The sequence below is a fragment of the Cryptomeria japonica genome, chromosome 4 (genome assembly GCF_030272615.1).
Source record: "Cryptomeria japonica chromosome 4, Sugi_1.0, whole genome shotgun sequence".
In the NCBI taxonomy this organism is placed as follows: Eukaryota; Viridiplantae; Streptophyta; class Pinopsida; order Cupressales; family Cupressaceae; genus Cryptomeria; species Cryptomeria japonica.
In genome coordinates this window covers 503,713,040-503,728,958 of record NC_081408.1, presented here as the reverse complement: position 1 = coordinate 503,728,958, position 15,919 = coordinate 503,713,040, and positions in this window count along the sequence as shown.

Sequence of the window (15,919 nt, the reverse complement as noted above, 5' to 3'; positions counted from 1 at the left end):
ATCCAGAATCCTGCTATTGTTGAGAACATCGAAAAGCCCTCACTGAAATACTCTTTAACTCCCAAAATTGCATCTGAACCGGATGACAAAACTGCATTTTCACTCATTCTGGGTAGAGTTTTATTAGTCGAGGATGTGAGATTCTTTACCAAATGTCGAGTTGAAGAACTAGGTCACATTGAAATCAAAGACACATATGATGAATTGTGCACTGATGGTAAAATGGATAGCAAGTATGAGCACATTAAGATCAAGGGATTGACTGAAGCCCTAACCTATCCCCGTGTCTTCAAACCTGAGTGGGTCAAGTTTGTTCTGAGCAGAGTTCATGATGACTTCATGTGGCTAGAAGAGCAACCATTTAAGATCACAAAGGAAATCATTCATTTGATCACCAGTTACCCTATTTATGATCATGCCTGAGCTCAGAAAATGATATCACGGAAGGAATTGATCAGTTTAACCAGAGTAGAATCTGATTGCAGGGGACTGAAATTGAACAATGTCACTGATGCAGAGCTAAATTTTGCCATTAGAGTAATAGGATACTGTTTCTTCCAATCGGCAAGGGAAAACAGTGTACCCTGTGCAGTAGTAGACTTAGCATATAAAATTATGAAGAAAGGCATGAAAATTGATTTATGTGAGGTATTGCTGAAAAACCTATTTGAGAATCTGAACACCATAAGGAAGCCAAAGAAGAACAATTCGGCCAATACACTAAAGTTTGGATCACTGTTAATATGCATGTTTTTCTATTTTGAAAAATTCTTTCCATCAGTCGGTAAAGTTGTTTGGGAACTACACCGACCAATCACCCATCAAATCAATGACTTCATTAAGAAGCTAGGTGATAACTTTAATGATATTATGGAAGATTACTTTAGCAAGTTTCAGGAAAGGATGCATAACAGGTACCAGATTCCACCCAAGCAAGTGGATAAATACAAGGATGACATGTGTTTTGAAGTGGACACTGATTACTGTTATGTGAATGTTGTGGAACCAAGAACTCAATCTTTGCCACCTATGGGTTATGAGATTGATTTTGACATCACACAACAATAGATAGATGCATTTCTTACATTACCAAGGCATGCTACCGAGCTGAGGTATGGAACATATGAAGAAGTGAAGGAAAAAGTAAAAATGAGCATTGTAGTACCCAAAGCTACAAGGAAGGCAACAAAGATGATAAAGGCATTAACGGAGAAATTTGGAGAAGATTCTTCCTCCACACCTGTCAAAGGCACTATAGTAATCACCGAAGAGGAATCTGAAGCCCAAGAGGCAGCTATAACACTGAGCACCGAATTGCCTAAGGGAAAAGTGTTGAAAAGAAAGAAACAGGATACATCAAAGGTATCACCGACTCCTCCAGCAAAGCGACCTAACAAAAGAGCATCTACAACATCACCGAGTAAGAAAAAAATGAATGTTGTCGCACCAAAGGTAACCAAAACTTATAAGAAATCTACTCGGAGACTCATTTTGGCAAAAGAGTCTAGTGACACCGAATCTGAAGATGCAAGTAAATTTTAGATTGTCAAGAGCAAGAAGGTAAATGTACATAGTGTTGAAAATGTTTGTGCTAATCTAAAGAAATATGGTGGATTTGGATCATTCAGATATGTAAAATATGAATCCAAATCTGATGATGAAAAGAGACAAATAGAAGAAGTTGTCATCTGCACACTATTGAAATTCTAACTGGTCCCATTGGAAGTATGTAAATCTCTTCCAAATGAATTATATTTGCATATTGACAATAGGTGGAAGTATGCAATGGACTTAGAGAAACAGATGAGAGAAAGAAGTCTGGTACATCTTTTCCCAGACATGTCGGTATATGAGATCACCGAACATCTAAAAAACTGCCACACAAAATTCCTAGTCAAGCAAAGAGCCTTGAAATTGATGAATGGCCTTTACTTGGATGTAGAGAATGAGACCAAGGAAAAATGGCAAGAAATCTTTCAAATCAAGAATGTTGGTGAACAAGATGAAGTTGAAATAGTTGATGTCACCAAGAAAGTTCCTGATATCACTGAGCAGGACCCTACTAACACCATACAAGTAGATGAAGATATCATGGATACAGAGGCACCGGAACAGGAAATGATAGAAAAGAATGATTATGCCCAACTTGTATCCAGTGAATTAGTTTTGGAACAAGTTCAGCCCTATCCTCCGGTCAATCAGCCTATTTCAATCGAGGCCCCTAAGGATACAGAGCAAGGCACAGAAGGTCACAAGTCAACAGCAGGAGAAGCTACTTCTCAAGAACAAACCTCTCAAGCTCCTTCCAGCACTGAAAATGTTGCAACCGAGACACCAAGCTCAGAGACACCAAAGGACACTACAGAGGCTAAAGAAATCGACCAAAGTGTTGCCTCTACCGAGCAACCTACAAAGGGTCAACAAGCCTCACAAGCCATTGTTTTAGTCCAACCAATGAAAGGTAAAGAAAAGAAGATGAAAAAGCATAGTTTCAAATTAGATTTGTCAAAACCAATAATGTTGCCCAATATTGATATATCCAAATTAAAGGGGCAAGCACTCATTGAATTCAATGAACTATGCAAAGCCAAAGCTGAACAGGAGAAGGAAATGGCTATTCAAACGAAAAATAAAGTACTTCAGAAGGTGAAAGCACTCTTAATCGATATGCTACCTGAAGCTATAGTAACTAAAGATATAGCCATCCGCATTCAACTAGATGAACTCCTAACCAAGATAGAGACATCTGGAGTAGATGCATCCGAATATTTGAGCAAGTTAAAAGACAAGGAGCTCACTGCAAAAATGATTGAAGAGGTACAAAAAGCTATTGCCATTGGCAAAGTTAAACTTGTCAAATTTATTGCTGAGTTGACCCCTCAACTCAAGCACATTCTTTATTTATTTCAGAAACTCTATACATTCTCTTTATTTATTAAAGATATCAAGAATAAAATAGAAGCAATTGAGAAAGAGATCATTGATCTCTCAAATAAGTTGACCACTGAGCCTAATTCCATTCAGAATTTTTATACCAAGCTACAATAGCTCATGGCTCAACAATTGGAACTCAGGAATGAAGAACACAAGATAAGAATGGACATAATGACACTTCAAACATTATTCATTCCCCATCTTTCCTCCGTCCAAGAACAGATCAACAAAGCTACCTCCCTATCCACTCAACAAGAGGGAAGCACCTTACATGGACTCATTTCACTGTTAGCTGACATTCAAGCGCAAAATTCACTCATGGACAGTGTTAAGGATACCCTCTCTGCCGCTCTCACTGATGCAAGGACAAAGTATAAATCCATTTTTGACCAGTTGCCACCACCGAATGGTAACTAAGTTTTGATGTTTGTCAAAAAGGGGGAGTGAGTATCTTATCAAAGTATATAGGGGAGTGTAGTATACAGGAGTATCTTATCAAAGTATACAGGGGAATGTAGTATACAGGGGGAGTATATACTGAGCAAAATAGAGTATTCAAATGCAGAGTCAATTTTGACAAGGAACAGAGAACGCAGCAGTGAACCGAGTAGTTATCACAGAACATTGATCACCGAGCATGCAAACTCAGAGTTTTGTATAGTATATTGATAAGGGGAGTATATCTAAATATACTACTTCATTGACTAATGTATAGACTGTCTATTTAGTCAAATTTTGTAAGTATATAGATTATTGAGTTATGACTTTGAAAGTAGTTTTGTCAAACATCTCAACTAATGTCAAAGGGGGAGATTGTTACTACTTATCAAGTTGCCATTAGTTTTATATCCAAAGTCATTCTATATACTCTAGTCGGTTACTACTACCGAAACATTCAGTCAGTATGCACAGAACAATTGGTTAAAGAAGAAAGTAGTCACAGAGCCTAGTATGCACCGAGTTGTCTACCAAGTAACATTCCATGTCTACCAAGCATAAATAATGATACACCGAGTTGATATACACCGAGTGAAACGTGTTACCAAATTCATTGAATCTAGACACACATGGGAAAACCTGTTACAAGATCGAGGAACATAGAACCGTTATCACATTGGAAATTGCTCTTAAAGATTGTGTATGATTTTGAGGTCATCTAACCAATGAAATATTTTATATAGTTATTCATTCGATAAATCATGTTTGTAAGATCGAAGCAATGAATCAGATCACCGACATAAGAGATCTATTTATACAACATGGATTAAGGATAAAAGTGTGATAGACAGAGATATACAGAGGTGTATGAAGCAAGACATGTGTGATACATAAGAAAGCACTAAGTGTTATGACTGTTACAGAGACACAGAGGTCACCGAGAAGGATTTCAGAGAACAGTCAAAGAATAGAGTAAACAAAAGGGTTTACCGAGTTACTTTATGGGTTATCGAGGTATGCTATAAGCAAGGTAATCTTATTTTGAGCACATAGAATCTGCTATAACATTCAAGATGTAAAGTTGCAGATATTTGTAAAGATTTTATTGAAATATTTTGAAGTTCTAAGAGAAACCTTTAATAGGGTAAAAGACTCTAACTAAGTCTATAAATTGTAAAGCCTCTAACCAGGTGCAGCATTTAGTTTAAGTGTTGTAAAATCTTTTAGCAAGGTAGATCTAACAGATCTTGATACTCCTAACAAGGTAAGCTATTAGAAATAGATGAACATGTAGCTCTAACCGAGCAACCTTTATTATTGCAGTAGTGAAGTTGTGGGTGCCATCCCCACCGCAATTTTTCTCTCTAACCAAGAGTTTCTGCGTAACCAAAATATATGTGTTATGGAGTGAATCATGTATGATTGTTATTTATTTGTTTTGGCTTTATGTTATGTTACAGCAGTTTGTGGTTTATGCATAACAGTAAAAATATTGTTGATAAAAGGATTTGAAGTACTGATTCACCCCTCCCCTCTTAGTACATTAGCTTTCCATATTGGGCCTAACAGAAATATAGTTGTCATAGCTCTTTGATAGGTAGCACTAGCGTTCTTTAGTCCAAAAGGCATGACATTCTAGCAGAAAGTACCCCATGGACATGTGAAAGTTGTCTTTTCTTGATCTTTGGGTGCTATTTTGATCTGATTGTATCCAGAAAAACCATCCATTAGAGAAAACATGGAGTGTCCAACAGTTAAATCTACAATGATGTCGATGTTAGGCAAAGGAAATCCATCCTTTAGACATGTGTTATTAAGATCTCTAAAGTCTGTGCATATTCTGATGCTTTTATCTGGTTTGAACAAGAAAGATGTTGGATACCCATTGAGGATATGCTACAGGTCTAATGAATCCTACATCCAGTAATTTCTTTAGTTCTTCTTTGACTAGGAGAGCGATATGCAAATGCATTTTCCTTAACTTCTGTTTAACTAGTTTGGCTCTTGGGCTAACATTTAAATGATGCATAATAAGCTCGGGATCTAACCCTGGCATGTCTGCATATGACCAAGCAAAATTGATTTGTCGTCATTTGAAGAATTCCACATATTGTTGCATTTTGACCTCTAATAAAGATGTTGTTGGATGAAGAATCTTTGGTTGCTCTGTTGTGCCAATGTTAACTGCCTCTGTTGGTTCAATCAAAATGGATGACCTTTCTTGATAGTGCTCAGGTAAAGTGTCAAATCTCCCATCTTCTAGCGCCTCAAGGAGGTTTTCACCATTAGATGCGTCCTTTGTTTTTACTTTTTCTTGGTCTAATGTTGCCAAGAAATGGTTTTCAGCATTAGACCTAATATTGTTTTCTTTATTTTCATTTTTGTGACTAGGAGATTTGGCACCCACTTGACTAGAAGATGCATTGCTGAAATTCCTGGTGAGAGTTGTTAAGGGTTCGATTGCGTTAAGATATATAGATGTGGCATGATCATTTAGAAAGGTATCAATGGCGGTATGTCCTTCATTTTCCCAATCAATAAGCTCGGGATGGATTAGAGGTAGAGGGTCTTCAGGTTGGTATGTTTTGAGGATATCAAGAGTCATGATAGATGTATCAAATTTTTCAATACATATGTCGATGTCTAAGATGGTACTCTCATTAGAATGATCTCGTGTAAGAAGTTCCTGATCATCCTTGATTAAGTCCATGTTAGCCGAATGTGATTCTAATTCAAGTGAACTAGTTCCTGACATTTGTCCTACATACGTGTGAACTACATCGACTCCTACATCTCCTTCAAAGCATTTTTCTTCAGCTGATTCTCCAGAGTGATATGAATCCCATTCCCATTCATTATAATCTATATCACTTGCAACCTGCAATCTACAGATTTGGTCATATAGCATTTCTTCTGCTTTTCTGGCTATATCTTTCCTTCTTTCATATTCAACTTCTTCTGGACTGAGATTGAGTTTTGTCAGTCTTGTTATGAGCTCTCCTTGATTAGTATTAGGTTCATGTTTGTTTTGATTGAGATTTAATGATGCTTGAGAGATGCTTTTAGTTTGTTTCTCTTGTCGATTTGAGGATTGCTTCCTTTGCCATTTCGTGTTTGTTTGTGCTTGTTGCCTAGTAGATTTTTCTTCCCTTTCAATTACCAATTGTTCTTGTTTGTTTTCATATTCCTCTTGTTGTTGACTAAAAGATGTGTCTTCCAGTAGAGTGACTTGTCCATACCCTAAACCTGTTTCGTATGTAATCTACTGAGTATGAGGCTGAATGGGTTCTGAGATACCTTCTTTTCTTTTTCCTATAAGGCTTATCCCAGTGTATAACCGAGGGTGTAATAGGATGACACCCCCTCTTTGGATTGGCCTATCCTTCAAAGAATGTTGAATCCTTTTCCATATTTTTTGTAGGTATTCTGACATTGTTGACCTTTTGTTGAACTTCATCATCTTTGTATAGCCATTGTAGCACATCTTTGTCTTTTGTCTCCTCTGATAAGGTTCCAGCACTAATGAATGCTCCATCAAATATTGGAAGATGTTTCAAATTGGTTGTTGTTTAGATTTTTATGGTTTTCCCAAGGATTTAGGAGAAAGTGGTAATTGTGATATTGAGTATTCTCTATTCCCTCGATCTCTTAGCTGCATTTGTTTCTCCATGCTTGATAAAATAGATGCAAATGATTGTTCCTTGGATTGTGTTTTTGACGTTGTTGCCTCCCTATTATGTGGAACAATTACTTCTTGAGCCATTTTTAGATTGTTGTAGTATTGGAATGGATTTGCATCTGCAGAGATTGTGATTTCTTGTCCCTCGTAGGGAAATTTGACACATTGATGATATGTTGATGGTACAACTCGTAAGTCATGTATCCATGGTCTCCCTAGGAGTACACTATATGATAAGTCCAAGTCTAGAACTTGGCATGCTGTGTCTTTTTGTAAAGGTCCCACTCTGATGGGTAGTATCACAATCCCCTTGGAGGAACGTTCTTCTTCATCATAGGCCTTAATGGTGATTCTTTTCCGAACATCAACTGCATCTTCTGAATATCCTAAGGCATGAACAAGACTCAATGAGCAAATATTTAGGCCAACTCCACCATCTATTAGAACACACTTAACTCGCATTTTGTGAATGAGGACTTCAATATGCAAAGGAGCATTGTGGGGATGTTGCAAGGATATGTCATCCTCTTCAGTGAATGATAAGAAATGAGGGGTTGTGAGGTGTCCTACCATGGTTTGGAATTGATCGATATCAAGATCTTTGGATACTGTGGTATCTACTAATGCTCGTTCAAGAATTTCTTTATGTGCGGGTGAAAGCTTTAAAAGTTTTAAGATTGATATTTGTGCGGGTGTTTTTTGCAATTGTTCCACTAGATTGTATTGTTTTGTTGTAGCGGATGATGTGTTTATTGTAGGACCTAGCAAAACAACTTTCGCTTTGCTTCTTGTGATAGCCTGAGTGTGTTCTTGATTTTGTTTTTCTTTAACTACAATCACATTCACCACATTGTCATATGTATGAGTGTAGTTTACCTTTGCTTTACTCTTACCCTTGTTTGTTGTTGATGATTCACCTTTCTCATAGTTTGGGAGCGAAGTCTTAAAAGTTGTATGAGATTCATTTGTTGTATGTCCATCCATAGTTATTACTCCATTATCAATCAAGTCTTGTATGACATGTTTCAACTTCTGAGAATTATCTGTGAGATGTCCCTTGTTTCGATGGAAATCGCAATACTGATTATCATTCCACCAAGGTGGTTTGATTTGAGGTTCGTAGTTCCTTTCTTTTGGTAAAGTGATCATTTGTTTGCGATAAGCGTTTTTAGTGTTGATCCAACGGGTTCACCAATGTCTGTAAATTGTCTTCGAAAGAAAGTTTTAATAGTTGCTCTTTGGTGATTGTTGTTTTGTTGTGTTGCTGCTGAGTGAGTGGATAAATTAAAAATCGGTTGTTTTGGTTTTACATTGTTGTTATCCACTATTCCATCATTGACGACATTTCAATTTCTATTCCAAAACTTTGGCTTGTCATTGTGATTGTTGTTATTGTTGTTGTTAGGTGGATGGACTCCTTCTTTGTATATTTTCAACTCACCTGTCTTTATCATGGCTTCCTCCATTTTGATTTTGTTATCGATCATTTTTCCAAAACTTTGATTTCCTTGCATTTTTAAGTAATAACTCATTTGATCATTTAAGTTGTCAATGAATATGTCCATTTTTCGTATTCTGGCACTGTACGAGGATATCGCGAAGCTAACTGTCTCCATCATTGTAAAAATGTCATGAAAGGTTCTCCACTCTTTTGTTTGGCATTACATAGGTCTAACATTGTTACTTCATGTTGTATGTTATATGAGTATTGTGAAATGAACTTATCCACCAACTCTGAAAATGATCTGATTCCAGGTGAAAGTTTAGAGAACAATTCCATAGCTAATCCAGTTAAGCTTTTTGGAAATAATCTCATCAAGTAGGTATCCTCACGTGCAAACACCATACTCATTGTTTAAAATTCTCGTATATGATCTTGAGGGTCAGTGCTTCCATCATATTTTTTTGTATCTAGGAGTTTCAAAACCTATAGGAAATGGTATCATGTTTAGGTTTTTGTCGAATGGATAATGACAGGTTTCTTGAAGTGAGTATCTTCTAACATGTCCTCTTTGCATATCTTGAATTTGTGTTTGCATTGCTTGTAGTTGTTGTGTGAGAGTTCTGATAGGATTATCAATATGATTTGTTCTTGCATAACCATGATTTTGTATTCTAGGAGGATCTGGATCTCTTCTTGTTTCATCTCTACCCCTTCTTGTACCTTCATTGGATTGAATGTTATTCATAATTTCTACTTCATCTCTTTTGGGTATGTAGGTTTCTTCATTGGTTCTGGTGTTTATGGGAATTGATGTGTCATTCATGCGGAGACCAAAGATGTCCTCATATTGTTCGTTATTAGTGGGAGGATCACTTTTCTTTTGTGTCAATTTGTTCACATCAAAATCTTGGGGAAGTGTAGCACTAGATTTGGCTAACATTAGGAAGTATTTTTCTTTTTCTCCCTCCAATAATTTTTGCATAAAATTTTCGAATTGAGGATCCTTTTTGATGTCTCTGATGTTTTGTTCTATTATTTCTTCTTCAACTTGTATTTCATCTTCATGTTCCATGGTTATATGCTCCTCAGTTATTTTCAATGTTTCGATTTCAGTCTCTGTGATTTTTCATCTCTGAGCTCTAGTTAGAATGGGCATACACGTGTGTTAGATATTGTGCTAGAATTCGATTATCCAAAAGTTGTTTTGGGTAAGTGATCAATTGTCAAGGTAGATACGCTAGAATGATATGACACAAAAAGATGATTCAAGTGTTTAAAAGTTTGCAAGTTTTTTTTGATCTTCGATTTAGGAGTGCAATGATGGTGATTTGATAAGAACCAAGTCAAGTAGGAATGATATATCCTACGATGTGGGACAAGATTATCCTGACCAAATGTTTTAGTTTCATGATAAAGGATGATTGATCCTGATGAGAAACTATGTTTGAGTGATCAGTTTACCAAAGAGGGTGATAATGCACTTTGAGATGTTTAGATCTTGAACTTGTTAAGGGTGAACACTTTGAAAATATTAAGGTGTTTATCTTCTAGAGTCTGATTTTGATGGATGATAACTTGACCAAGAAGAACAAGAAGACAATTTAAGCACAGAACAACAGATAACAGGTGTTTATGAATATTGCAAATTGATCAAGCAGAATGATAGACCTGAAAAAGTCATACAAAGTGGCAGCTTTGGACTGATAAACATAGAGACTCGTACAACAATACTTTATGAACCATACAACAAAATATACAATAATAGACGACAAATCAAAAAATTTCTTTGGCAGAGCAGAGATTCGTACGACAAAACTTCATGAACCACACGACAAAATAGTTTCCTCGTATGACAGAGAACCTAACTCGTACGACAGATAACAGAACAATGAAAAATGTGTTTGTTTTGTCTAATTTGGATTTGTGAATTTCGATGTTTTGCTAATGTTTTCCAGTTTTAGATGTCTGATTTTTCAATTTAGGTATGAATACATAGCAAACACACTATGTGATAAGTGACTCCAAGCATGCTAAACCCTAAGGAAGTTGGCTAAGAATGAAAACATTTGCTTGCAAGCTTAGGTACACACCCAATAGCTAATCAGAATACAGCCGTTGAGTCTCATGCAATGGATTCTCAACGTCATATTATTCGACTCCAAACGCTAATGGGGGCATGATATGGCAAGTGTCTTGAGAGAGTTACTATCTCTCTTGCACAAAGATTATCACCCTTTCGGAGGTGAATCGGGTAGCTTCTATTTTAATCGGCACTAGTAAGGGATCCGTTTAGCGCATCGGGGTAAAAACTCAATTAAGAGGTCTCCCAGCCTTGAAAACCAAGGTTTGATATACCCGAAGGTACAGAGGAGAGCTATTCTCGAGCACTGTCATTGCTTTGATTTTCATCAAAAACACATTTATTTTATAATGTGTTGGATTACTTGGCCTTAGCCGTTCCCACTTAGGTCGTTCCCCTCTCACCGACCTTAATGGCTAAGAGTTATTACTCCTCGAGAGGGGAGGCCTACTAAAGAAATGCACTAATGAAAGAAAAAGATGAGTCTAGCTTTCTGATCACCTAAGAAAGGTGAGAGCATACTCGCCTATCATCCAAGACACGAAATACATGATTGTTCATTCCTTTAGCAAAATTGAAGTGTGCCTAGAAAACTTTAATGAATACACAAAGTTTAGTCGGATTCATAGGCAACCTACAAAATAGATCAATTAGTAGTCATTGATTGGTTTTTTAATTATGTCTTTGACAAGCAAATCTTCGTCAATCATCCTGCAGAAAAGAGTTAGGCTGCCAAAAATCTCACAAACAGAACAATATTAGCATTAGCAATGATCAAATGAAAGCATGAAAACCTGAAATACAATCTGTTCTTAGAATACAGAAGCAGAATTTCGTACGACAGAGATTATCAACTGAAACAACAAAGATTTATATCTCAGACACCAATCAAAATAAGCTCGTACGACATAGAATTTACCAGCTAGAAATTCGTACGATATGCATTTAGCTCCTGTACGACAATGAAAAGGAGCTCGTACGACACAAGATTGAGCTAGTATGAGTCAGGATGAAGTTTCGTACCAAACTAAAAGGTAGTTCGTACGAGTTGGAAAATCAACTCATACGACATTTTGATTCTGTCCCGGCAGAGATGGATGTTTGTTGAAGCGTGAGAGGCCAAAAATGATGATTTTGGCCCCACGGTGGGCGCCAAAATGTCGTGTATGTGAAGTGTACCTATACCTGCAAACACAAAAACACTCAATAGATAATTACAAGCATGGTTAATGAATTTAAATTAAAGAAAGATAAAACCATAACTAAGCGATCTATTGCCTCCTAGTAAATGCAAGTATGAATTTTGCTCTCAGATCTTATTATGCAAATTCCAGTGACTTGACTACACTTAGATGAAGGATTTAAATGATGAAGATGCATGATCTATAAATGAGTGCATGATTAAGCTACATGATTTCATGATTATTCTATAAAATAGGCTAGAATGAAGATGCAATTAAGCTAAGATTTGAACATGATAACAATGCTTGAAATGATAAAGTAGAAGCTAGATGCCTATAGTAACAATGCTTAAATGCAAATGAGATGAATCAATCGGGATGCAAAAATGATATGAAATTGGGACCCTTTGTGCTCCAAAATGAGGTCTATTTATAGGATTTCCCAAGGCTAGGGGTGAGGTGGCAGGAATCAATGGTCAAGATTGATTTGAAGATATCAATGGTGAAATTGGAGGGTTGAGAAGAGGTTGGATTAAAGGGGACAATTGGTGGTAGGTAGGAGAAGGGGTTGGATGAAAGGGAACATTGTCATCTCCATGGTGACAAGTGTCAAGAGGCTTCTAGAAGAGGTTAGATGAAAGGGAACACTTAGTGACAAGTGTCACAAAGCTTCTAGAACAAGTTGGATGAAAGGGGACATGGTGGTTAGGATGGAATGGGTTAGGTTTAGGAGTGGTAAAAGTTAGGAGAATTTGAATTTAAAAATTCAAATAATAGGAAAAGGCTAATTAATCTCAACAACTCATGATTGACTTGTTTAAATTAATTATTGGATTAGAATAAATGAATTTGATGGAGGGAATTAATTAATTTGAATTAATTAATCAAAGGGTTGAAATGAACCTATTAAATAAATCCTTAGATTTATTAATAAGTAGATGAATGGGAGATTTAATCAAATTGTTGATGAATTCAATTAAATTGGGAAGGAGTATTAATTAAATAATTGCTTATTCAATTAATTATCTTTAGACCATTTTTAGGTGTATACACCTTCAACTCCTTGATTCCCACCTTTTCACATGTATTTTTGTGCATGTCCTCAAGTTCATCTAAGGCCCAAAACTTTGTCATGGTTTTTGTGGACTTGATGGTTTAGCACACTTCTCCCACCTACCCTTCATCCATTCCAAGATGTTTCAGCTACCATAAGTAATGGTGCTTAACTCCAAAATGGTTTTTCGTGTAAATATTTTTGTACTCATCTCCTACTCTAACATGCTAAGACCAAAAACATCATTATTGAAACATAATTTTCTAGATAATTTTTCTCCATGCATCTTGTGAAATAATTGGACACATTTGCATGTGATATTATGTTTGAATTGCAAGAAGAGATACATAAAATATATGGACAATTACAAAAGTCCTCACAAATTTTGAAATCTTAGGATTTAGGGTATGTGTTGCAGTTTTGGTTTTAGAGGACACATTGCACTTTGAGCTTTGAGGGTTTCTTATAGCTCTACACCACCCACCCTTAGTTGTAACTATAACATGAACATATAGGCTTATTTTTTATTTTAAAAAGAGTTGATGAAGAAAGGAGAAAGCAAGGGATCTTAGAAAAGGAATTTTTTTGCTTAAATAGACCATAGGGTTCTCATTTTGTAGCTTTAAGTAAAGAATTTTGATACTATGTTGATTAAGGTTCATCCAAAAAATTATAATAAATGTAATTGTAACCTCTAAAGATTGAATGTTTAAAGGCATAATTGATCTTGGTTGAGTGTCCCCCTATGTATGATATGCATTTATTGATGTGTTGTTGATTAGTTAGCTAACTAGATGACTATAACATATTTGTAATGATTTTGCAAGGATCTTTTCAAGGCAATAAAGGAAATGTATGGATATGCTTATAGAGTACTAAGTAGACTCTTTTAATGTTATACAAATATCTATCTTTCTAAATGTATGTGTGGAACCCATTTTGCTTATATATTTTGAAGGATATGACCTTTTGTTAAATATTTATTAAAATGTCACAATTGATTTCAATTATTGCATATTTTGAATTAATTCAAGGACTTGGTCCAAAAGAATTTAGACAGCAATTTACTACTAGCTCCAACAATTTACTACTAGCTCTTCCTCTCACCACCTCAACATAATATAATAAATTATATTTAAACATCTTCTCAAATTATGTTTACAATATATTATTCACTACCATGTCTAAATGTTCATAAAAATATTAGGGGCCATTATAAATCACTTTTTCATATCATACGTGTCATTGTACCATTAAAAAAATAATATATTAGCACTACAAATTTAGCAACTTTCTCATATCTGAAGAATTATTTCTTATGTCATTGTAGGAAGGAATAGACGCTCTTCATTTGCTACCATTTTACTTTTCCAACTTTGAAAATGGCCATCATTGACTATTCATCAAATGTTTAGCCTTTGGGGTTCAAATTTCTCAATCTTTCTTTCAAATTCTTCTTCTACAATCATGCAAAAATGTTGTCCCAGATTGATAGCAAATTGTTTTGTTACATTTATGTCAATCATAAGTCCAAGAGATACATAGTTTCAAATGTCAGGGAAATGATTCACTTAGTCAAGCATGAAAAGGTTTTCAGAAGAATGTGGGATCAAAACTTTCAAGAGTTTTTAGAAGTATGAAGATTATGTTGAATTAGCATATTCATGCTTCTCAAGATTTGATGGAGTGCTTAGACCTGATTAGGACCACTACAATATGAAGGACCATCTTATGAGGCTTTTGAAGATAGATCGCCCATCTACAAAATGCTTTGGAACTATCACAATTTTTAACTTCTACACAAGTCAATCCCATAGCCATGGTTCACAATTGTATGACATAGATTTATCTTGTAACATTTAAATATACTCTAATGAAATGTGTACTTTTACTCTTTAGTTGATTGGACTTTCTATCCCAGTTGTAAACTACAACCATCCATGAATTGTAGTAGCACACCTTCCAAGTATTGTAAATTTTTATATAACCATGATTAGTTGTTGAAATTCAATGTGCATGCACACGTTATGGGTCCTAGATTGGAAAGGGAAACTTTTTAGGGGAGGAATGATGGTAAAGGGAGCTAATCATTTAAAGTCATCTTTGTTTATTATTAACAATATTAGCAAAGAAATATAATATTTTCCCTAAAGCCTATTTAGATTAATTATAGAAATGTATACAACTCAACATAAATTAACTTATATGAAAGTAAAATGATAATTAGGATCTTATTATTGAACAATAATGATAAGTTAAGATATTATTTACAAAAGATGAGTATATTTAGCTCTAGGAACAATTATGAAGAATAGTCTTGATGCAACATATAATTCCACTCATCTTAAAACTGAAAATGGATCATTTATCTACAAAATGCTTTGGAACTATCACAAGGTCTAACTTCTATACAAGTCAATCTCATAGCTATAGTCCATTATTGTGTAACATGGATCTATCTTGCAACATTTAAATTTGATCTACTAAATTTTGTGCCTTTATGAGCCTCAATTTATTGGATTCTCTTCTCCTTGTTCTCCTAATTTGCCCCTTAATTAAAATGATTGTAAATAAATATTCAAGAAACTTTTGAAGATGTTTGTGATAAATTTCAAATTGTTGAAAAAAAATATTTTTTTGATTGATAGACTATACATGATTGCTAATTGTAACAGTAGAAAATTTCACACATCACGGCCAAAACCAAAAAAAGCATGAAGAACAGTTTCAGATTAAATTTATTAACAATAGTGAAAATCATGGTACAAAAGAAGAAATAAAGACTTGTAGTTGTGAAAGGAGCTCATGTCGTTCTTCTGCTTAGAAGTTAAAGATCATGACCAAGATACGTTCACATTTATATGCAAAAGAAATTAGAATAGAACATAGAACGCCAGAAATAGTCCACATATTGTTCAATGATTTTTTGTGCATATCAACTATGCTTCTATTTCTTTTCTAACTCGTCTAATGTATGTTTCAAAAATAACTAATAATTAATGATTAAATTTTTTTTAACTAGTTCATTAAAATGACAATACAGAGTAATAAAATCAATTTGAATATAACAATTTAGATTAATTGCGTAAGAAGACTAATGAATGAATTT